Genomic DNA, 24,823 nt, shown 5'->3' on the forward strand with positions numbered 1-24,823 from the left:
CCTCAGAGGCACTGACTGATTTAGTTTCTTTTAGCATATTTTCTAATAGGAATTGATTGGGTTTGCTGATTCTCATTAGGACTGTTTTGAGTTGGACAGCTTCATTTAAAATTGAAGATTTTGTGTACAATTTTTGTTTATCCCCTGGTTTTGTCTCTTGGATTAAGACCACTCCCCAGAAAATGAAGTCAAAAGTCTAGAAGAAAGTAAGTTAGGTCTCTAATAGTTTCCCATTCTTCTTTTGTTAATTTTTGTTATCTACACTTTGACTTATCCGTTTAGGGTTTCTAAATGTGTCTTTGTGTTGGGGATAGTATAATATTGTAGAAGAAGATAACACTTTTTCAGGCTTATTTGGACAGGTATGAAGTAAATGAAAAAAATTTGCTATGCCATCCTAGATCAACTTGGAAAGACATTTCTTTAGGACTAAAATGTGATGGCGGAGAAAGCCTGCCATTGGTAAATGTGAGACTCAGGCAAATCTGGTAGGTCACATCTAACTATTCTGGTTCCAGTGATATTTGCAAACAAGAATTTACTAGGCCAGCATAATGAAGAAATGCTTCTCTCCTTTGTACCTGTTTTCCTATATACATACAATACACACAATACTTTTCCTTTAATGCAAATCATTTTAAGACAGTATGAATTTGGAAATTTCTAATGACATAGAATATTGCAGCTGTCACATAGTACAAGATGAAAAATAATAGTCTATCAAGTGGCACCAATTTTTTTTATGAATTTCCTTTTCATTCCTAGTTTGTTGATGGGTTTTTTTTTTTTAATTATACTTTAAGTTCTAGGGTACATGTGCACAACATGCAGGTTTTTTACATATGTATACATGTGCCATGTTGGTGTGCTGCACCTGTTAACTCGTCATTTACATTAGGTATATCTCCTAATGCTATCCCTCTCCCGCCGCACCCCATGACAGGCCCTGGTGTGTGATGTTCCCCACCCTGTGTCCAAGTGATCTCATTGTTCAATTCCCACCTATGAGTAAGAACATGGAGTGTTTTGTTTTCTGTCCTTGCAATAGTTTGCTCAGAATGATGGTTTCCAGCTTCATCCATGTCCCTACAAAGGACATGAACTCATCCTTTTTTATGGCTGCATAGTAGTCCATGGTGTATATGTGCCACCTTTTCTTAATCTAGTCTATCATTGATGGACATTTGGGTTGGTTCCAAGTCTTTGCTATTGTGAATAGTGCCACAATAAACGTATGTGTGTATGTGTCTTTATAGTAGCATGATTTATAATCCGTTGGGTATACACTCAGCAATGGCATGGCTGGGTCAAATGGTATTTCTAGTTTGAGATCCTTGAGGAATCGCCACACTGTCTTCCATAATGGTTTAACTAGTTTAGTCCCACCAACAGTGTAAAAGTGTTCCTATTTCTCCACATCCTCTCCAACACCTGTTGTTTCCTGACTTTTTAATGATCGCCATTCTAACTGGTGTGAGATGGTATCTCATTGTGGTTTTGATTTGCATTTCTCTGATGGCCAGTGATGACGAGCATTTTTTCATGTGTCTATTGGCTGCATAACTGTCTTCTTTTGAGACGTATCTGTTCATATCCTTTGCCCACTTTTTGACAGGGTTGTTTGTTTTTTTCTTGTAAATTTGTTTGAGTTCTTTGTAGATTCTGGATATTAGCCCTTTGTCAGACGGGTAGATTGTAAAAATTTTTTCCTATTCTGTAGGTTGCCTGTTCACTCTGATGATAGTTTATTTGCTGTGCAGAAGCTGTTTAGTTTAATTAGATCCCATTTGTCAATTTTGGCTTTCGTTGCCATTGGTTTTGGGGTTTTAGTCATGTAGATGTCTATTAGGTCCACTTGAAGTGGCACCAATCTTAAACAGTGTCTATACATATGTTCTGTGTGTGTATGTGCATGTGTGTGTGTGTATTTGTGGCAGGATGAATTTCAGTCCATCAGCTCAGGTGGGTAAGTACTGTGACTTTCTATTCTATAACTCAACTTAGTTTTTGATTTTGAGCTCCTAGTTTGTTAAGAGTGGGCAGAATGTTACCTGTCTCTTGAAGTTCCATCCCCACATGACCATCTTGGTGTGGTTCCATAATTCCAAGACCCTACTCTGTTTCAATAAATTGAAGTAGGGGGAGGGAGAATGGTTGCTGGCCTCCATATTGCCATTGAGGTGTTTAGAGTTCTGGTGCCCATGGTGCCTCACGTCTCACTTTTTGCTGTGTGGTGTCATTTTTAGGGCATAGACATCCTTCCCCGGCCTGTCTATGGTCCCGCCTTCCCAGGCATACAATACAGCTGACCTCTCTGGGATATGACCATCTGACTACCTCTTTGGTTCTTGGGAATCCTGCTCTTTTTTTTCTACTCCTTCCAACCTTGAGGAATCCTCTCTTGGTCTTAGAGAAGTCCATCTTCCTTCATATGTATGCCTGCTCAGTCCTCTCCTTTTAGGTTTTTGGGAACTAAAGCTGGGTTTTCTGCTGGAGAGGTCATTTCTGCCCTCCCCTGAGGCACTGAACAAGGACCTAAATGGGGAGGGAACAGTGGGAAGAGGCAGATACAGAAAAGACTTTTTTCAATAGAAGGATAACACCTCAAAGTATCATCTCTGTACATATCCTAGGATTTAATCATGTATATTTCTTTGTGTCAGGACATTCCAGAACACTGTGCTGTTGGCTTTTCCTTTAAGTTGCAGAGTCTGCAAGTGACATGAAACCAACAAGTTGTTCATCCATTCTCCCTAGCAAATAGGCTATTTGGTATAAGAGACACAAATTGTTCAGTGAAATTACCTTTCTCTTACAAGTTTCTAAGGACAATTAATTTTAGGTGGCTGGCAAATATAATGTGAAAAGAAGTGGATTGTTAAGTAGCTATGTGAGGTCAGCTTTTCTCTCCCTCCTAATAAGGCACTTAAAATCTTACCTTCTCAGTATATTGCTTGATTATTGTGAATTATGTTTGCAGTGTGACAAATATTTTTTAAAAAACAAAGGATTTTCATGGAGGGAAATCAACTCAGAAATAAATGAATGGGTGTGAAATCCTTTCATTGCTACAATAATAGGATAATTTATGTAATACCTCAAGCATCCAAATCTTTTAATAGCTTTTTTGAAATATAAAAGACTGAAAAAAATCAGTTATGCCTGTTCCCGCCCTCACTGAGTGTTTATTTGAAAAACTTCTTGTTCAGTTAATGCTCTCTTGAAAAATAATAGCAGCCTTGTCTTGAATGAAAAGAATTGAATTCTTATGGTTTTCTTCTCAGAAATTTCTATAGTAGTTGTGGGGAAAATGTTTTCCCATTAATAAAGTTTATCCTTTTTTTCTTTCAGTATTCTGATAATAGCTTATGGTGCCATATCCCACTTCAAATTTTTAGCACTTGTTCAAATCTCATGCCTAAATTTTTTATCAGGTTTCATTTTTCTCTATTAGATTAACCACTTCCCAGGCCCACACCACCTCACCTATAGATGTCTATGGTAAAGTAATGATTCTCAAACTATCCGTAATGAAGGAACAAGTTTCCAAATTCACACTTTCAATTCTTGTACTAATCTCACAGACTGAAAACAAGCAGCTGGCAGATTGGCCACTTTGTTTACAGCTCTGCAGGCTGTACAGGAAGCATGGGGCAGGCATCTGCTTCTGGGGAGACCTTATGGCAGAAGGCAAAGCAGAAGCAGATGTGTCACATGGCAAAGACAAGTGCAGACGGGGCAGGGCATATACTTTTCAATGACCAGATCGCTCAAGAAGTCACTCACTATCTTGAGCACCGTACCAAGAGGATAGTACTAAATCAGTTGTGAGAAATCTGCTCCCAAGATCCAATCACCTCCCACCAGGTGCCACCAACAACACTGAGACTACAATTCAACTTGAGATTTGGGTGGGGACAGCATCCAAACTATATCACTATCTTTAACACTCTCTTGTGCCATTCTAGATATCTTCCTAAAGTACTTCTGCTTCCTACAATGAAATCCCTGCTCACCATGCCGGGGCCTAAGACCCTGCAAAATCTGGCAACACTCTGCCTGTGTCCTAGCCACACATCTTAGCCTTCTCTATCATTCTTTCTCTTTCCTGAAAAGCAATTCCTGAGTACCCAACCAGAAATAACTTTTGTCCCTTACACCTGGCTGCATTGATTTCTAGATTTCCTGATTGCCAATAACACATTGAAATACAAACTGCTCTCTAATTGTCTTATGTTTTAAATGGATTGCTTATTTTAATTAATGAGTAACTTGTGGATTTGGTGGGCAAAAACCATGGAATGTTCCCAGTCAAGGGAAGAGTGAAGCAGGGAGCAGGCCACCATGTCTACAAGGGTTGAGGTGGAGGTGGCATAAGGAGAGACAGGAATTCTTAACCTTGGGTCTTTAGAGAGATCATCTGGGGAGCGTGTCCCCGATCTGAAGAGGTTTTGTTTGTGTGTGTGTGTGTGTGTGTGTGTGTGCACACACACACACATACAGAGGACAGTATGTATAGAGGGGAGTACTACAACTTCTGAATATCTATTTTTAATTGAGTTTTTATTGAGATAATTATAGATTCACATCTAGTTGTAAGCAATAATACACAGAGCTCCCATATATCCTTCATGCAGTTTCCACCATTGGTAGCATCTGTCAGTGCTATAGTCCAATAACACAAGCAGATTATTGACATTGAATCAACCCACCTGTCTTATTCAAGTTTCCCCAGTTTTTTGTATACTTATGTTGATGCACGTGTGTGTTTAGTTCTATTCAAGTTTATCAAATGTGAAGACTCTTGTACTAACCATCAGAGTCACAGTACACAACAGCTCCATCACCAAAAGCACCTGTCCTGTCTCCTTTTTATAACCATACTCACTCCATTCCTCCAGCCCTGCCCTGATCCTAACCCTTGGCAACAGCTCATCTCTCCTCCATTTCTAAATTTTTGTCATTTCAGAAATATTACATAAATGGAAGCCTACAGTATGTAACTTTTGGAGATTGGCTTTAAAAAAATAACTCAACATTACTCTCTGGAGATTCATCTTAGTGGCTACATGTATTAATAGTTCCTTTTTATTGCTAAGTAAGTATCCCATGGTATAGATGTATCAATTTGTTTAACCATTCACCTATTGAAGGACATCTGGGCCGATCCAGTTTTAGGCTATGACAAATAAAGCTTTTATGAACATTCACATACAGGTTTGTATGTGAACAGAAGTTTTTATTTCTCTGAAATAAATGCCTAAGAGTTCAATTGCTGGGTCATATGGTAGTTGCATGTTTTACATAAACCTTAAAACTCATTATGTAAAATTGCTTCCCAACTCCACACTTCTGTATTATGATATAAAGTTTGGTTGCTGGAGCAGTTATGACTCTGATAATAATCCCTGAATTCAACCTTTTTACTTTTAAAAGTTTTTTTTGTCTTCTTCAAAATAATCTTAACACATGTGTATCATATTATACTTTCAGTAAAAATATAAGCTTAGTGGAATTTTATAGGAAATTGAGACATGGAGGAATTAAATAACTTGGGTCATATAGAGAATTAATATCATGGTCTGAAGCAAATCCCAAGACCCTTAAAGTAGAGTTTTAAAGCTATATTTGGTGACACATTAATGGGACATGAAATCAACTATGTCAGTCACAACCCGAATGTTTCTACAAAGATATAGACCAGACTAGAATCCAAAATATCATTGCACATTGCAAATAGTAAGAGTATATATTATATAATTTTTGTTGCATTTTTATGTATATGTGTGCATATCCAATTACCTGAAATTGGATGATGGTTAGAAGTGCTGGAAAACTCTGTTCTTACAGCTTAGCTCTTTTCATTGAAATTCCCAGATAAGTATCTTGTAATTTCCCTGTGCCTAAAAAGGTCTTATAATACTCAAACTAGAATAGAGGTACAATTTATAATTCTTAATTAATATCAGAATAAATGTGAGTTAGAAAGAGATCTTCTCTTATCAGAAACTTATTAAAATGCTATTTGTTGCTTTATGGAACTTTCTTTGTCACTTAAAACACACTTCTTACACAAATCCCTCCAGATTATAGAAAAAAGGGAATACTAGCCAACTCATTTGATAAAATTAGCTTAACTTTGATAACTGAAATGGCTTGGCTGTGTCCACACCCAAATCTCATCTTGAATTGTAGCTCTCATAATCCCCACGGTGGGAGGTAACTGAATCATGGGAGTTGTTTTTTTCCTGTGCTGTTCTCATGATAGTGAATAAGTCTCATGACATCTGATGGTTTATAAAGGGCAGATCCCCTGCGCATGCTCTCTTGCCTGCCACTATGTAAGACATACCTTTGCTCCTCCTTTACCTTCTGCCATGATTTTGAGGCCTCTCCAGACATGTGGAAGTGTGTGTCCATTAAACCTCTTTTTCTTTATAAATTACCCAGTCTCAAGTATTTCTTCAGAGCAGTATGAAATGGACTAACACAATAACAAAACATTACAAGGGTAGTACAAGCAGCTAGATGTTAGAAGACTTCCCCAAGGTTACACATTTAGAAAGTGTTGGGGCCAACACCCAACTCCAAACTTTCAGACACCCAATAATATGGTTTTCCTGAAATTGTATTCTGACTCTTGGTGGGGTATTTTCCAAGCAGCATATTATGGTTAAGTTGATTTTGTTATAAACAGACTGGATATGCCAGCACTTTCACATAAGGGTTATTTAACTGGCAACCAAGAAGACTAGGGAAGCCAGACTGACTGTCTACAAATACTGGGCAGGGCTATCAGGCGGGAAAGGGAGAAGATTGTTTCTGCCTTACACCAAAGGCAGAATTAAGATCTAAGTTTGTTAATTAGAAGTAAGGAAACTGCTTCACCAGGAAAAAAAAAAAAAAGACAATTCTAAGAAAGCTGTCCAGGGATGAAAGAACTGCCTAACACAGTCTTAGACTAATCAAATGAAGGATTCATTAACCCATGAGAAAACCATGTATTCTGGCTGCTGGACACAAATTCTTTCATTGGACCAAATGTTCTTTAAGGTATTTTCTAAATCCAAGTTCCTAGGAATCAACTGATAAATGACTTTTCCCCCATTAGTCATTTATCTCTGCACATTCTGCCCACATACCACATTTCCTTGCAATCTGTTTAGAGTTGAAGAGATTATTTCTAATTGAAACCTTTACTACCATGATTTTATTTCAAGTAGACATAATTTATCAAACACTGAGCTTAAGAAATAAGCATTTTTTTCTCATAGCATTTTGAGTTGGGTCATAAACTAATTACTTCATATTGTGGAGTGGATTAGAATGGAATGGAATGGAATGTGAAATTCAGTATTATCAATATAAAATAGAGCCTGTTTGATCATAATCCTCAAGAAGTAGGTAGGGACAGGTATTACTCAATTGGAAATTGCAATAGAGAGGAAAAGTGATTTGCCCAGTCATGGGGCTGATTACATAGCTAATATATGGTTACACAACTAATGAGTCCTGGACCTGTTAATGTTCTTTGGTGACTCCTTGAACAAATATTAAACTTTCCACAAGAGACTACACCCAAACAGAAACTACTGACTTCTAGTGAGGGCATTTTCAAGAGGTTGTAATCCAAACAAAAGTTATTTATTATTTATCTGATAAAACTCACTTCTACTTTGCTTACTAATATGCTACTGAAATGTTAAAAAAAATAAAAGATGCTCTCTTCTTTTCATAGTGTTTCTTTTGGAAAAAAAGAGGTTGCTTTATATATAGACACTTCTATTCTGAAAGCAAAGCATTCTAAACCATATGATTTTACCCCACGGACTTAAATTTTAAACTTCTCTGCATAACATATTGAAGCCTGTGCCAAGTGCTATCTGGAAAAACGTGAGTATAATTAAGACAATCAAGTGATTCAGTCCCTACCTTTTTACATTGTAGTGTCAGTTAGGAACAACATGTATGTTTCTTCTTCCACGTACTTTCCATTTTATCCTGTTGTATTTGACATCAAATGTCTGTCTGCTGCACCAGAGAAAAGAGGGGATGTTGGCTCCAATGTATGACAGGTGTCACTCATAACAGTAACAATAGGGGATTTGGTTAGGTTTTCATTTGTAAAATTCTAGAGACTTGATTTAAAAAGATATAGGAAGGAGCAATGAGGGGAGTTGGTAATGTGAGAACAAAAGCGATTACTGTGCTTAAAGGAAATATGTAATAGAGAAGGTTGACCAGGTTGTGAAGAAAACTATATTTTCCTCCCTAGGGCTTCTTGTCTTTGTAACTTGCTGAATCACCCCTTGGACATTTAAAAATGTTCGCGCGTCAAGAGGAAGATGACAGGTAAGGAAGCCAACCTGAAAATCAACCTTTGCCTCTGTGGCTTGAGCTTGTTTTCCTAGTAAATTACCTCTGCTGCTGATGGCATCGCAGATCTGGGAATTTTCGCATTCCTCCTAATCCTAGAGAGCATACTAAAGAATTTTTAGAAATTGTTCTTTGTGGCTCCAGACTGCAAGAGGTGTAAGAAGTCCCACATGTTGCCAGCAACCCTAAGAAGCTATTTAGACCAATTCCAATTGACATAATTTATCAAAAACTGAACTTAAAGGATTAGTACTGAGAGGACTGGCAGAAGCCTTTTGCTGTTAGATTTGCAGCAATTGTTTGCACTAAAACTATAAGGAGGAGAGCCAGTTCTGTGAGTTTGGGTAGAGAGGTAACTTAGCTTCTTGGCCTTTTTCTCCCCCTAGACAAAGTTAGAGCAGCAATTTTTATGTCTTATTCCTTAGAGAGAGGAATTTTGGTGATTAAAAAGGAAGCAAAAGATGCTGAAAGTTCCAGTTTAATTTGATTTAATTTCTTTTGAGACAGGAACTCGCTTTGTCACCCAAGTTGCAGTGCAGTGGCATGATCTTGGCTCACTGCATCCTCGACCTCCCAGGCTCAAGTAATCCTTAGCCTCCTGAGTAGCTGAAACATGGGCATGTACCACCATGCCCAGCTAATTTTTATGTTTTTTATAGAGAGAAGGTTTCACCATGTTTCTCAGGCTGGTCTCAAACTCCTGGGCTCAAGCGATCTGCCTGCCTTGGCCTCTCAAAGTGCTGTGATTACAAGTGTAAGCCACCAGTTGGCCTCATCTAATTTAAAGATATTTTTGGGACAAACAGGATGACTGATCAGAAGCAGCTGTGGTCTGCAGCACTCACAGAGAGGAATGAAAAGGGACCAGTGAATTCAGCACCTTCAACTGAAATATCCAGGTTCTCACATTGGGACTGACTAGGCAAACAACTTGACCCACACAGAACCAAGGAAAGCAGGAGCGGGGTTGGTGGAGGTTGGCCCACCTGGGAGCCAGACAGAGCCAAATGAACCCCCACCCCCAGCCAAGGGAAGCGGTGAGTGATTGTGTGACCCGTCTGGGAAACCACGCATCTCCCACGGACCTTTGTGACCCACGGATCCGGAGATGATGTCGTGAGCCCACATCACCAGGGCCTTGGGTCTGATACACAGACTTGTGTGGAGTCTCCGCAGAGCAGCCACTCAGGCACACGTAGAGACCCAGGAGTTTTACATACTCCGGCCCCAGGAATATGTAAAGCCCTGCACATCCTGCACATACATCCCTGAACTTAAAATAGAAGTTGAAGAAAATAAAATAAAATAAAATATTTTTGACCATTTTTGTAGTCTTTTTTTTATTTTATTCTTTTACTTATTTACTATATGCTTTAATTAAATTGTCATTTTTTGACAATTATAGATTCACATGCAGTTGTAAGAAATAATACAAGATATTATACAATGATAATACCTTGCCAAACTATGGGACAATATTATACCCAGGATATTGACATTGATGCAACTAATATATAGAACATTTCCATCATCACAAGGTTCCCTCATGTTACCTTTTTATAGCCACAACCAGTTCCCTACCATGTCCTCCTGGCTTTGACTCCTGGAAATCAATATTTTTGTCACTTTCAAGAATGCTACATAAATGGAATCATATATTCCATAACATGTGAGATTGACTTTTTCACTTCATAATTTGCTGGAAATTCATCCAGGTTGCTGTGTATCAGTAGTTCATTCCTTTTCACTGCCAAGGAGTATTGCATGAATGGATATACCACAGTTTTTTTTAACCATTCACCTGTTGCTGAATATCTGGACTGATTCCAGGTTTGGTTATCACAAATAAATATGCTAATAACATATATGTACAGGTTTTTGTATAAACATAAGGTTGTATCCTTTCTCTTTTTTTATTTGTCAGTTTTGCTACAGATTTGTCAATTTTATTGATCTTTTCAAGGAACAAGCTCATTGATTTATTTACATTTTCTAATGGTTTTCTGTTTTACTTCAGTGATTCCTGCTCTTATCTTTATTACCTTCTTCCTTCTGCTTGCCTTGGGTTTATTTTGTTTTCTGTTTATCTAGGTTTTTGAGGTGGGACCTTACATGTTTTTTTTCTTTTCCATTCTATGTATTCAGAGCTATTAATTTCCCTTTCTTCACTGTTTTAGTCATGTCCAACAAATTTTGAAGTATTTTATGTTTATTTTCATTCAGTCAATGAATATTTTTTAAAAAATTCCTTGAGACATCTTCTTTGACATACAACCTATTTAAAAATGTATTGTTGGGTTTCCAAGTGTTTGGAGATTTTCTTATTTTTTTGTTATTAATTTCTAGGTTGATTATGTTGTGGTTGGAGAACACACTGTATAAGTTTCAATATTATTATTTTAAATTTTTTGAGGTATTTTTATGACCCAGATATTGTCTACTTTGTATATGTTCTGTGGAAACTTGAAAGTAATGTGTATTCAGTTGTTGGTGGGTGGAATATTCTATAAATACCAATTAGGTTGTGTTGGATGCTAATGTTGAGTTCTTTTATGTTCTTGCTGATTTCTATCTAATTGTCTTATTAAGTGTTGAGAGCTGTGTTGGAGTCTTCTACTATAATTGAGGATTGTACATTTCTCCTTTAGTTCTATCAGTTTTTGCTTCACATTTTTTTTTAGCTTTTTTGTTTGGCATACAGATATTTAAGATTTTTATGTCTTTTGGTGGATTTAAATTTGCTCTGCTAATCTCTATTCTAATTTATGTATTTAGGCCATTAATATTTCCTATCATTTTTCATAAATTAGGACTTAAGTTTGTCATCTTATTTTTTGTTTTCTCTGCTCTTAACTTTTCTGCTTTCTTTTTTACACCTGCCTATGGGATATTTGCACATTACTTATAATTCCATTTTGATGTTTCTGTAGAGCTTTTGAACATATCTTTTTATATAACTCTTTTAGTGGTTGCTCTAAGTATTACATTTTATATATAGAATTGTCACTGTCTATTGGTGTCATAATTTTACCAGTTTAAATGAAATATAGAAAATTACTTCCTTTTATGTCCTTTTACCCCACTCTATTTATAATTGTTTTAAATGCTTTCTATATATACATTTAGAATGACACCATATATTATTTTTTGTGAAATATAACTTTTAAAAACTTAGGAAAAAGAAAGTCAATAGTATTTATCCATATTTTTTGCCAACTGTGTTCTTTCTTCCTTTCTGATATTTCAAGTTTCCTTCTTTTACTGTCTTCTTTCTGTTCAGTGAATTAAAAAAATGAGGTGGTATCTTGCTCTGTCACCCAGGCTGGAGTGCAGTGGCGCAGTCTCAGCTCCCTGCAATCTCTGCCTCCTGGGTTCAAAGGATTCTCCTACCTCAGTCTCCTGAGTAGCTGGGACTACAGGCATGTGCCACCACACCTGGCTAATTTTTGTATTTTTAGTAGAGATGGGGTTTTGCCATGTTGGCCAGACTGGTCTCGAACTCTTGACCTCAGGTGATCTACCCACCTCGGCCTCCCAAAATGCTGGGATTATAGGCATGAACCACCGTGCCCATCCACAGTGAATTTTAATTAGCTTTTCATATGGGGTAGGTCTGCTGGCCAGATTTTCTTAATTTTTCTTCATTTCCTTCATTTAAGAATGTCTTGATTTTCTCTCCATTACTGAAGTATGTTTTTGCTAGTTAGGATTCTCAGCTGACAGTTCCTTTCAGCAATCGAAAAAACATTGTGCTACTTTCTTCTGGCTTCTATGATTTCTCATAAGAAATCTGCTGTCATTCTACTTGTTTCTCCCATATAAGTAAGATGTAATTTTTCCTCTCTAATACTACTCCAGTAGGGAAAGGGAGGGATGCTTCTTTGTTAATAACATGTAGAAATAAAAGTTCAGGTTCCCCTCTCAGTTTCCTTTGACACCAATAGTGAAGCTTCTCATTACCGCTAGGAGTGAGTGGTAGTTCTGGCTCCTCACATGATCTCCACTAACACCACAGTGGCTGTGGCCCCATCACCACTGTGACAGTGCAAAAATCTTAATTCTCCACTAGGCCTATTCTGACACCATTTCAGTGGGGATTCAGGATGGTATCTTGATCCTGCTGGGTGAGGATAGAAGTCTAAGATGATATGTGGTTTCCACTAGTACCATGGGTAAGGAAATTGTTATCGGCTAATGGGAATGAAAGCCTGTTTCCATACTTAGTCATCTCTAACATCACTCTGGAAGGAGTGTTTGGAGCACTCATAAAAGCACTGGAAGGTAGAAGTCTAGGTTCCCTACTTGTCCTTTGTTGGTGTGGTTGGGTATGAGGCCACACTGTTTTCCTATGGTGTTTGACAGGGATACAGTAGTGATCATCTAGAAATTTTCTGTCTTGATAGGCTGCTCCTTTACTGGTCTATTGGCTACAGAAAGCAAACTTTTGTTGAAACTTTTTTCTTCTCTGTACCCACTGGTGTTTTTGGGTTGCTGGATTCGTTAGCTCAAAGCCTGGAATAAATGAAGCAAAAAAACCCACATGGGGCTTATTGTTTCTTGGGTCCTGTGATTTTTAGCTGGTTTGCTTTCTTTTCTCTACCTTTTATAGGCTTCTTATGTTTGTTTTATAACGGCTTGGGGTTTTAGTTGTACTTCGTGAAAATAATAAGGAAAAGTACGTCCTACTCTGTCTTCCTGGAAGTAGAAGTCCATTCTTTCATGTTCTCTTAAAAAAAGTTGCTTACATAATTATTTTTATAATATTTTTCTTATAATTATTGTATATGAAATTCTTGGAGACCTGAATCTTTTTTTTTCCTTGCTGCCTTTCATTCATGCTTATTTGTTTCCTTATGTTCAGTGATTCCGATTTGAGCCCACAACTGGTCTATCCAAACCTGCGCTGATTCTAAGACTTATATTGAAGATATTTTTCTTTTTTGAAAATTTACTTTTGCTTCTGCTAGATGCCAGAATATGCTACCGTTTACCATCTTCACTGGGTCTGAAATTTAATTCAATTTAATTCAGCCTCAGGTTCAGCTTGTCCTTATTGCCTCTGTGTCAAGGCTTAGTCTCTTGAGTGTCGTGCTGATATCAGCCTCTTTCTTTAGGCCATCCCTGCCTTCCTTTCTCCTAGGAGTGTGTGTGTGTGTGCACGCACGAGCATATGCTTATGACTCAGTGCTCAGGTTTTAGCTCATGGTATTTGTTAGAAGTGGAGGACTCCCTTGAAGACTGTTCTTACTTTCTATTAGTCTAGACATTTAATAAAATTATTTTCTAGCTTTGTAGAAAGAGAGTTGTGCTGCCAGAAGCTGAAACTATTTCTTTTTATTCCCTATTTTCAAACATTAAAAAAAAACATGAAAACTCACTCAAATCAACTCTGAAATTCCATTGAGAACATCTCATAACATTAGACCTACTTCTCCCAAACTATACTCTGTGGAAATGTAATATCCTGTGATGTAAATAGTAGTAGGATTTTCCTCAAAGAAATGTTCCATGATAAAAAAGTAATTGGGGAAATCACACATAATATATCTGCTGCCCTTAAAAATACATCGTGTATGTTATCATGTAAAGGCTCTGAGAAGTTTTACAATAAATAAAGTTTTAAAATAGTGATTACCTCTGCATTTCCCAAACTTATTTGCCTATGGAAGCCTAACCTTCTTTATTTATTTGTTTCCTTTATTTATAGAAGTATCTGTTCACATCTCACAGGATATTCAAGCTGTATGGAACAGTTTGGTTAATGCTGAATTAAAGTCTCTGTTAAAAAGCCTTGCACTTGCAGTTAGAGGATATTCGTTCTAGTCCTGACTTTGTCAAACTGTGGGACACTGGACTGATGCAGAACCTGCCTAAATCCATTTCTTTCTTTATTAAGAGGTTGAAAGAAATTATTTCCAGGGCATTTTACAGCTTCATCGTGCTCTTCTCTTAATCAATAGAGTCACCGATGCCTCCTCTTGTAGTAGAAGAATGAGAGCCTTGGAATAGTATCAGAAATGTGTGCTGCTGCTTTTCCAGGCTTACAATGCTCCTTACCACCCCAGCATTCCCTTCTCATGCTTTCCATTGCAGGGGACGTGCCTTTCCTGGAGTTTCCAGAGCCACCACTCATTTGTACCCAGGTTACGTATTTCTCGTTAGAGCTAGTTTCTGTTTTTCCAATCACTATCACAACCAACTAGGCCAGTAATGTAACTTCAAGGAGAGGAACCCATCAATGATTGTGCCTTCCCAGGCTGTGTTAATTAAGATGAACAGATTGACCTTGAATGACAGTTATTAGTTTAGCTGCAGTTCTATTTCCCCAGATTTATTGGCTCAAAGTGAAAAGAGCACTGAATCTTGAGACTGTATTTGAGGACCAGTTCCATGATCTTGGGTCACCATTTTAGCCTACCTGAGACATGCATTCTTTCTCTTTGCTAAAACAGCAGCAATGTTAATTGTTTCGCCTATGTTAAAGAGCTCTTGTGTGGATCCAGGGTGATAAATAGGATACTGCTCTGTGTACTACAAAAATTTAGCAAGTGGAATGTGTTTGCTAAATAATGCATTAAAATGATAAATAATAATAAATATAATGAGTTTTATGGTTGAGGTTATTTCTAGTTTATAGAACAGTAGGCTGAAACAATAACTAGAGAGGCATACACTGAGGCTATTTATGAAATAAAAACATTTCAGGAGACAATAAAATTTAAATATTTGATCCCAGAAATTATCCCTGCCTTCCCTCTCCTGTTGTCTTTTTATGTAAGAAGAAAAAACCTGAATCTAATCTGAAAAAAGAGTCATGGGCCTTTCTAGGTAAATAAAGATTAAAGAAAACATGGGGCCAATTTAGGTTAAGACGAACCTGTATGTCCAAGTTTATTTTCAGTCAAAAATCCCCTCAGTCTTATTCAACTCAGAAAAATGAAAATTGATGACCTAAAAGTGAAAACTGTGTATCTTCCTACTTAGTCTCATAAGTTATTCAGTTTTAATTCCTTTTAGAATTCATGTAATCCTTTGCCAATGAATTAATGAATAATATTCTTCTGAATGTATTCCTTTGAGAATGGATTTTGTGTGTGTGTATAGCTTATTAAATCCTTGTTAATATCTATGATTTTACCATATTAATGATAGCTTCCAACTAATGCCCTTGAAATGTGGAGGAAAAGTTACAAGATTATTACCTCAATATTCAATAACCTTTTCTGTAAATCGCCACACTATAGCATTCTTCCTCATGAAAATAATGAGTGATATGATCCACTCCATCAGGCTGTTAGAAACTCGGCTTGGTAGGCAAAGCCACCTTTGAAATTCTCACAATTGTCACTGCATTCTGACAGTCTCTCCATTTTAAGAAATGGGACTAAAGTAAAATAAAGAGAAACTACCCTAAAAGGACTAGATGACAGCCTGGAGCATTTCACATTGCTGTGGTGTGGAATGATAGTAGAAAGTCTCTGATTAATGGCGCTGCCTGATAAAAGCTGGAGGAGACTGTACCTGTTTGCTGGCAGCTCAGCGTTGCTGCAGGGCAGGGTATAAAACATCAGGATAAGGATGGGCGTCTCCTCTCCCCATCCCATGACCCATTTCCATCCTGGGCTCTCAGGTATTTTGCCTTAATATTTCAGATTCTTTGAGAATAGTATTTAAGTATCAAATATTTGATCTGGAAGAGTCATGCTAAAAAATAGCTAAGAAACATCTTACCTCTGCCTAAAATATCCATTCCCTTGCTTTGTCTGCCTAATTCTGACTTAACCTTCTGGATCTTGGCTTAGATCTATTCACCTGCACTGAAAAGCATTTCTATTTCTAAGTCCTATGGCCTGAGTCAGGTGTCCCCTTTTCTGTGCTCCTAAGGCACCCTGTCACTCTGCATAGCACTGATACAAGCTACTGATAAGTTCCCTGTTTACTTGATCCCACCCAATCCTACACAAGCACACCCAGCACTGCCTATAGAACATGCTGCAATAATGAAAATGCTCTAATCTGTGCTGTCTACTATGGCAGCCACTAGTCACATGTGGCTATTAAGCACTTTAAATATGGCTAGTATGACCAAAAACTAAATTTTAAATTTTATTTACTTTTAATTATATTCAATTAAATTGTTTTAGTTTAGTTTATTATAAATTTTATCTTAAGTGTAAATTATAAATAATTAAATTATTTATTAAAATTCCTTAAATTTCAATTGAAATAACCACGTGGTAGTTTGGGGCTACCATATTTGACAGCACAGAAATAGGCCGGAAGCTTCTTGAGAGCTGGGATTACATCTTACTTACCTTCATAGTTCCAGCACCATAGGACAGGATCTACCATTTTCTACACACTCAGTAAATACTTATTGACAACTGAAAGAATGCTAGTGTCCTAACCTTATTTCACACTCATTACATTGTGTTTGATGCCTGAGACTCAGAAGCCTAATATCTAGAGTTTTAATTTTGGCTCCATCACTTAGCATTTAGGTCAAGAATGACTTAGCCTCTCTGTGCCTCAGTTCCTTGGCTATAAAATGGGTTATTAATAGTACCTACCGCATAGGGTTGTAAAGAATATTAAATGAAATAATACATTGATCATGAATCCATTAATTTAATAAATATGTTTATTAGCGTTGAGTGAAATGGTTGGCAGATAGTAAGTTCCACTATACACTAGTGATATAGTCTGGAAATTTGTCCCCTTCCAAATGTCACGTTGAAATGTGGTCTCCAATGTTGGGGTGGGGGCCTAACGGGAGGTGTTTTGGTCATGTAGGTGGATCCCTCATGAATGGGTTGGTGCCTTCCCCATGGTAATGAATGAGAGTTCTCACTCTATTTGTTCATGTGAGAGCTGGTTGTTAAAAGAGGCTGGCATCTCCTCCTCTCTCACCATGGGACATATTTGTTCCCCCTTTGCCTTCTTCCATGAGTAAAAGCTTCCTGAAGCCTCATCCGAAGCCCAGCAGATGCTGGTGCCATGCTTGCACAGCCTGCATAACCATGAGCCAAATAAACTTCTTTTTTAAATAAATTATTCAATCTTGGGTATTCCTTTATTGCAACACAAAATAGACTAACAGCTAGTTATTGTTATATTGATTTTTTGTTGTTGTCTTTTATTGAGAGGATGAGTGAGAGAGAGAAAGAGAAGGAAGAAAATGGGAGAAAAAGCACCACTCAGAAAGTGTTGAATTTTGTGCAAGAACACTTAAACTAAATACTTCAGGGATCTTTATGCATACATTATTTTATTTGAGGTTTGAACCATCAAAAAGATTGCTACTCCAATGTGTCCCATATGGAATGGACTACCGTGCATGGTCGAGATAGCACAATAAACAATGGCGATGAGACAGAATAATTTCAGAATACAGATGGAGTGACTATTTTTAAGACAAAAACCTTCCCATCATTTAAACATAAGTTAAATTTAATGTAATGGTAGCAAAATGTATCTTATAAAAAATGTCAGTGAAAATGCTGACAGGAATGACTTTATCCGAGAGCAACCTTCCAGGGCTGTCACTCTGAACCGGCATGGTTGGCAACCAGGGTGTCTGTCCTCCACACTGACTAAATAAATCACATTTTTTCCTTTCCTGATTTGGCATCTTTTTCATTACATAGCTGATGAGTGAAATTTTTAAATGTCTTAACTATGAAAGCGATTTCTTCTTTTACATTCTGATTGTTATGTTGATTTATTGTTCAGGAAAGGGGAATCGGCTATTGGTTTCTGATAACTCAGGCTACGCCCTCCCCATTTGGCAGGGAACTGTAGGGCATTATTATCTACATTTTAGGATAAGAGAACGAAAGCTTAGAGAAATGCTATTTGCCCAAAGCCACATGGTTAGTAAATAATAGAATTGGAAGTAGCTCCTGGGTTTTGTGACTTCTAGTTCAATGTACTTTCCAGTGAACTTTGAATCTAGAAGATACTGGAAGAAATGAAAGAAAGGAAGGAATAGAAGGAAGAATATCTACGAGCAGGCTTTACTTATTTCAGTGGAATTTAGCCTTTTGTTAATCACAGTTAGAATCTGATGTAAACCACTGATCCTCCCTCCCTGAAAAAATAGACCCATTTTTTTTTCTGACAATTTTGTGTAGTACTAGTCCTGGATTCACAGATGGATCCTTATTTAAAACTGGTTAGCGTAGAAAGACCTTAGTTTCATTTTAAGGAATTACAAATAATATCTCAAAATTACTGCATGCATAGTAATTGATGTTCTGAAATGTCTGTTGGAATAGGCCACATTCTTAAGAATGAGGATAAATTCTGAACAGGTTTTATAATCCTCTATTATCAAAAACAGAAATTATAAATTGTGTAGCTTTTCTTACCTTCATGTCTGATATGGGCAAAATTATAAGCTATGAAATTAGTATGTATTTTTTCTTTTAGAAATAAGAAAACATTATAATATGTTCATCTCTACCAATAACCTTTAAGGTCAGATAATGTTACCAATTATTATCAAAGTGTATATATATCAAAGGCATTTGCTTCATAGGAAGTAAAACAGTCTAAGTCCAAGAAGTAAAAATGGAAGATGTATTAGCTACTTGGTGCTTTCAAGTTTATGCAATTGTCTAGAAAAAAGCAAGGCAAGGAAAGATTTGAGGTGTTTTTAATAACACTTGTATTTTAAGAATTGAACTATGTTGCTAAAAGGAATAAAGAAATTGTGTTAGGTAACCAGAGATCTCTTTAAACATGGATATTAATGTTAAACATGCAATCCACTAATCACAAGTTGCTGGGGGAGACAATATAAACACTTAAAGTGACTTCATGAAAGTTTTATTTCTGGTTTAAGAACTCATTTTTACTTCTCACTGGGAAAACCTGAAACCACTTCTCAGAACAGTAACTTTAAGATGTGTAAGTATAGAATGAAATACATATAGGAAAGTCATGGTAAAGAAATGTGTCTTCAGTATCTTTTCAGAAGATACAGTAACCATGTATTTATTTCATATTCTCCAAAATATGTAGGAAATGGCTTCAGGACAATTTGGGCAAAATTCATCTTATCTGTCATTGGTGGTGCTTTCTATTCATTTTAAATATACTGTTAGGGCCTTAGGAAGAATTTCGCTTTCATTAATAAAGTCAGGCTATCTTTCCTAGAGGGACAAACTATATTTTTATGCTGAGGGGGAAAGAAAACAATCATAAATGCTCTCACACTGATGCATTCCTGTTACAATGTACTGCAGCACCAATGTCATCCTTAGAAACAAAATCTATAACTAGAGCTGTCCTTTAGCTTTAAAGAAGGCCATACTCTGGCAACCCCTGATCCAATTCAATTCTCTTTTTTATAGCCTGATTTGATCCAAAGCAAACACCTCCAAAGTATACTCACAAAACAGATGGACTCACATGTGAAAATTGTCTGGTAGGGCTTTTATTGTGTGGTTTTATTCCTGCAAAAGAATGGGGGAAACCATCTCTTGTTTCACTAGTTTTTCTTAGAGCCTAATATAGTCAATGCAATTACCAGTTCAGTTAAACAGCTGTTTGTTGAGCACTTTTTAATATTGACAGACCCTGTGCTTGGTACTGAGAATAAAGTCGATAAGACCCAGTATCTGCCCTGAAGGGCAAGAGCTAATTCACAAAGAGATGGTTTTAATACAGTATTAGTCAATGCTTTGAGAGATGTCGCTACAGAGGATAGGGAATGCGGGAAGGCACCTAGCCCAGCCGGGAGAGATGGGAATGCTTAGTCATTCCAAGAAAGGAATGCAGTGGGATGGGTGAGGGTGTTACAAGCATAATGGCTAGCATGAGCAAAGGTATAGGACTAGGAACAATATCACATGTTTGGGAGTTGCTGGAGTTAGAAGGAGACATGTGGCCAGAGAGACAAGCAGGGTCCACATTGCCCATCCCAGGGAGGACCTTATATCCTCCCCAGGTATAGTAATATCCATGACTTTATCTTTTTATTCCATGTTTTTAGCTGTTTATAAGAAAGACACCTGTGGGCAAGTCTGAGACAGAGTTAGAGATTAGTCAATTCTACAAATTATCAACATGTAGACAGAAACTGTAAAATGAATGTGACCACTCAAGGAGGTCACATTGAAAGAGAAGGTCTGAAGCAAACCCTGGAGAACCATAACATTTAAGAGTCAATGAAAAAGGATGAGAATGAAAGATAAAAATCTAGGGGACAACAGGACAATACCATGTCATAGAAATTGTGAGAGCGCAGAGAAGTCCAGTGAGATTAAAACCAGAAATTGTATCTAATAATTAGGAGATAATAGTGGGTTAGTTTAAGTTAAGTGGGTTAGTGGGAACAAAGGGCATAATGCAATAAATTGAGATATGAATGGCATGATGTGTAGTCAACACTTAGAAGAGACTTGGATGAGAATGAATGGTCTGTTTTAGGCAGGTTGCTTGTTTTCTCTGAAGGAGAATCCTGACTACATTTAAAGACTGACTACATTTAAAGGTTTAAGTGGAAATAAAGGGGAGCGAGGGAATATTGCTGGAGCCAATTTTATGTGAAGTCAGAAGAAAGTGTAATAAAGATTCTATTTTGATGAGTAGTCTTTCAACCAGAGAAGGAGCACATCTTCCTTTGTGAATGAATAGAGTGAAGCAGGGGATGTTAGGGCAACTTTAAAAACCATTTCGGTAGTGCTTGCTTTGGCAGCACATATGCTAAAATTGGAACAATACAGAAAAGATTAGTTTGGCCCCTGCACAAGAATGACATGCAAACTCATGAAGCATTCCATATTTTTTCCTAATTAAAAGGCACAGAGAGACAAGTTAGATACAGAAGCAAAACTCAGTGGATGCTGTCTTCAAGAGACCCATCTCACATCCAATGACATCCATAGGCTCAAAGTAAAGGGATGCAGAAAAATCTACCAAAGAAATGAAAAACAGAAAAAAGCAAGGGTTGCTATTCTAATTTCAGACAAAACATACTTTAAACCAACAAAGATAAAAAAAAAAAAAAAAAAGAAGTGCATTACATAATGATAAAGGGTTCAATTCAACAAGAAGAACTAACTATCCTAAAAATATGTGAACCCAACACAGGAGCACTCAGATTCATAAAGGAAGTTCTTCGAGACCTATGAGGAGATGTAGATAACCACACAACAATCGTGGGAGACTTCAACATCTCACTGACAGTATTAGACACATCATCAGTAAAGAAAACTAACAAGGATATTCAGGACCTGAACTCCACACTTGATCAAATGGACCTAACAGACCTCTACAGAACTCTCTACCACAAATCAACAGAATGTACATTCTTTTCATCTGCACATGGCATATACTCTAATATCGACCACGATTGGTCATAAAACAATTCTCAGCAAATTCAAAAAACCAATTTCATACCAAACAATTCTTGGATCACGGCACAATAAAAATAATAATAAATACTAAGAAAATCACTCAAAACCATACAATGACATGGAAATTAAACAACCTGCTCCTAAATGACAAAGAAATTAAGGCAGAAATTGAGAAATTATTTGAAGCGAATGTGCACAAAGATACAACATATCAGAATCTCTGGGACACAGCTAAAGCAGTGTTAAGAGGGAATTTTATAGTGCTAAATGCCCACATCAAAAAGTTAGAAAGATCTTAAATTAACAATCTAATATCACACCTAGAGGAACCAACCCCAAAGTTAGCAGAAGAAAAGAAATAACCAAAATCAGAGCTGGACTGAAGGAAATTGAGATGTGAAAACCATACAAAAGATGTTTAACAAATCCAAGAATTTGTTCTTTGGAAGAATAAATAAGAGTTCTAGTTAGACTAGTAAAGAAAAAAAGAGAGAAGATTCAAATAAACACAATCAGAAATGACAATGGGTATGTTACCACTGACCCCACAGAAATACAAAAAATAAAAATAAAAAATCTCAGAAACTACAATGAACACCTCTATGCACACAAATTAGAAAACCTAGAAGAAATGGACAATTTCCTGGAAACATACAACCTCCCAAGATTGAATCAGAAAGAAATGGGATCCTTGAACAGACCAATAATGAGTTCTGAAATTGAGTCAGTAATAAAAAGCCTACCAACCAGAAAAAGCCTAGGACCGAAAAGATTCACAGCCCAATTCTACCAGATGTATAATGGCGAGCTGGTACCATTACTACTGAAACTGTTCCAAAAAATCGAGGAGGAGGGATTTCTCTCTCACTCATTCTATGAGACCAGCATCATCCTGATATCAAAACCTGGCAGAGACCCAACACCAAAGAAAACTTCAGGCCAATAACCTCGATGAACATAGATACAAATATCCTCTACAAAATAGTAGCAAATTGAATCCGGCAGCACCTGAAACAGCTAATCCACCACAATCAAGTAGGCTTTATCCCTGGGATGCAAGTTTGGTCCAACATATGCAAATTAATAAATGTGATTCATCAGATAAACAGAACAAAAAACAAAAACCACATGATCATCTCAACTGATGTTGAAAGACTTTATAAAATTCAACATCCCTTCCTGTTAAAAACCTTCAACAAACTAGACACTGAAGGAACTTACTTCAAAAAGAAGAACCACCTATGACAACCCCATAGCCAACATTATACTGAATGAGCAAAAGCTGGAAACATACCCCTTGAAAACTGGAACAAGATAAAGATGCCTTTTCTGTCTACTCCTATTCACCATAGTACTGGAAGTCCTAGCCAGAACAATCAGGCAAGAGAAGGAAACAAAAGGCATCCAAATAGGAAAACAGAAGGTCAGACTATCCCTGTTTGTAGATGATATGATTCTATACCTAGAAAACCCCATAGTCTCAGCCCCAAAGCTCCTTGATTTGATAAACAACTTCAGCAAAATTTCAGTATACAAAATTAGTGTACAAAAATCAGTAGCATTCCTATACATCAACAATATTCAAACTGAGAGCCAAATCAAGAACACAATTTCATTCACAATAACCACAAAAAGAATAAAATACTTAGGAATAGAGTTAACCAGGGAGGTGAAAGATTTCTACAATGAGAATTACAAAACACTGCTCAAAGAAATCAAAGATGACACAAACAAATGGAAAACAATCCATGCTCTTGGAGAGAAAGAATTGATATGTTAAAATTCCCATATAGCGCAAAGCAATTACAGATTCAATGCTAATCCTATCAAACTACCAATGACATTCTCCACAGAACTATAAAAAAACTATTTTAAAATGCATATTGAATGAAAAAAGAGCCTGAATAGCCAGTGCAATCCTAAGCAAAAAGAACAAAGCCTGAGGCATCACATTACCTGACTTCAAACGACAGTACAAGCCTACAGTAACCAAAACAGCATGTTAGTGGTATAAAAACAGATACATAGACCAATGGAACAGAACAGAGAGCACAGGATGAATGCCACACAACTACTACAATCTGATCTCAACAAAGTAAACAAAAACAAGCAATAGGGGAAGGATTCCCTTTCAATAAATGGTGCTAGGATAATTGTCTAGCCATGTGCAGAAGATTGAAGCTGGACCTCTTCCTTACACTATATACAAGTCAACTCGAGATGGATTAAAGTCTTAAATGTAAAGCCCAAAACTATTAAAACCCTGGAAGATAACCTAGGAAATACCATTCTGGACATAAGACCTAGAAAATATTTCAAGACAAAGACACCAAAAACAATTGCAACAAAACAAAAAAATTGACAGATGATACCTAAGTAAACTAAAGAGCTTCTGCACAGCAAAAAGAAACCATCAGCAAAATAAACAGGCAACCCACAGAATGGGAGAACATATTTGCAAACTGTGTATCTGACAAACATCTAATACTCAGCATCTATAAGGAACTTAAACAAATTCACAGGCAAAAAACAAGCCCATTAAAAAGTGGGCAAAGGATATGAACAGACCTTTCAAAAGCAGACATATATGCAGTCAACAAGCATATGAAAAAACGCTCAGCATCACTGATCATTAGAGAAATGCAAATCAAAACGAGACACAAGCTCACATCAGTCATAATGGCTATTAATGAAAAGTCATACAATAACAGATGCTGGCAAGGTTGTGGAGAAAAGGGAATGCACATATACTGCTGGTGGGAGTGTAAATTAGTTCAGCCACTGTGGGAAGCAGTTTGGTGATTTCTCAAAGAACTCAAACTAGAATTACCATTGGACCCAGCAATCCCATTACTGGCTTTATGCCCAAAGGAATATAAATCATTCTTCCATAAAGACACACGCACGTGAATGTTCCCTGCAGCACTATTCATAATAGCAAAGACATTGAGTCAAGCTAAATTCCCATCAACAGCAGAGTGGATAAAGAAAATATGGTGCATATATACCATGGAATACTACACAACCATAAAAAAGAATGAGATCATGAGAATGAGAATGAGAATGAGATCAGGTCCTTTGCA

The 24,823-nt window shown here is 37.0% G+C and overlaps 1 long non-coding RNA gene and 1 other non-coding gene across 3 annotated transcripts in view; both read left to right on the plus strand.

Moving 5' to 3' along the window:
• Nucleotides 1-4,506: 4,506 nt before the first annotated feature.
• LOC103883776 overlaps nucleotides 4,507-24,823 on the plus strand; it is a 28,487-nt gene continuing 8,170 nt past the window's right edge. The window contains exons 1-4 of one of the 2 annotated variants that reach the window (XR_646120.4): nucleotides 4,508-5,098; nucleotides 7,739-7,893; nucleotides 8,276-8,352; nucleotides 9,183-9,683. This is a non-coding gene — a long non-coding RNA (uncharacterized LOC103883776). Of the gene's footprint in view, nucleotides 5,099-7,738; nucleotides 7,894-8,275; nucleotides 8,353-9,182; nucleotides 9,684-24,823 lie in introns of those variants that run through there. The other variant, XR_001901886.3, reaches the window with a different exon arrangement.
• LOC116275474 lies at nucleotides 21,064-21,170 on the plus strand. The gene has a single exon (XR_004184607.1). It is a non-coding gene; the product is annotated as a U6 spliceosomal RNA (small nuclear RNA).

Source organism: Papio anubis, chromosome 6 (genome assembly GCF_008728515.1).
Source record: "Papio anubis isolate 15944 chromosome 6, Panubis1.0, whole genome shotgun sequence".
Taxonomy (NCBI): domain Eukaryota; kingdom Metazoa; phylum Chordata; class Mammalia; order Primates; family Cercopithecidae; genus Papio; species Papio anubis.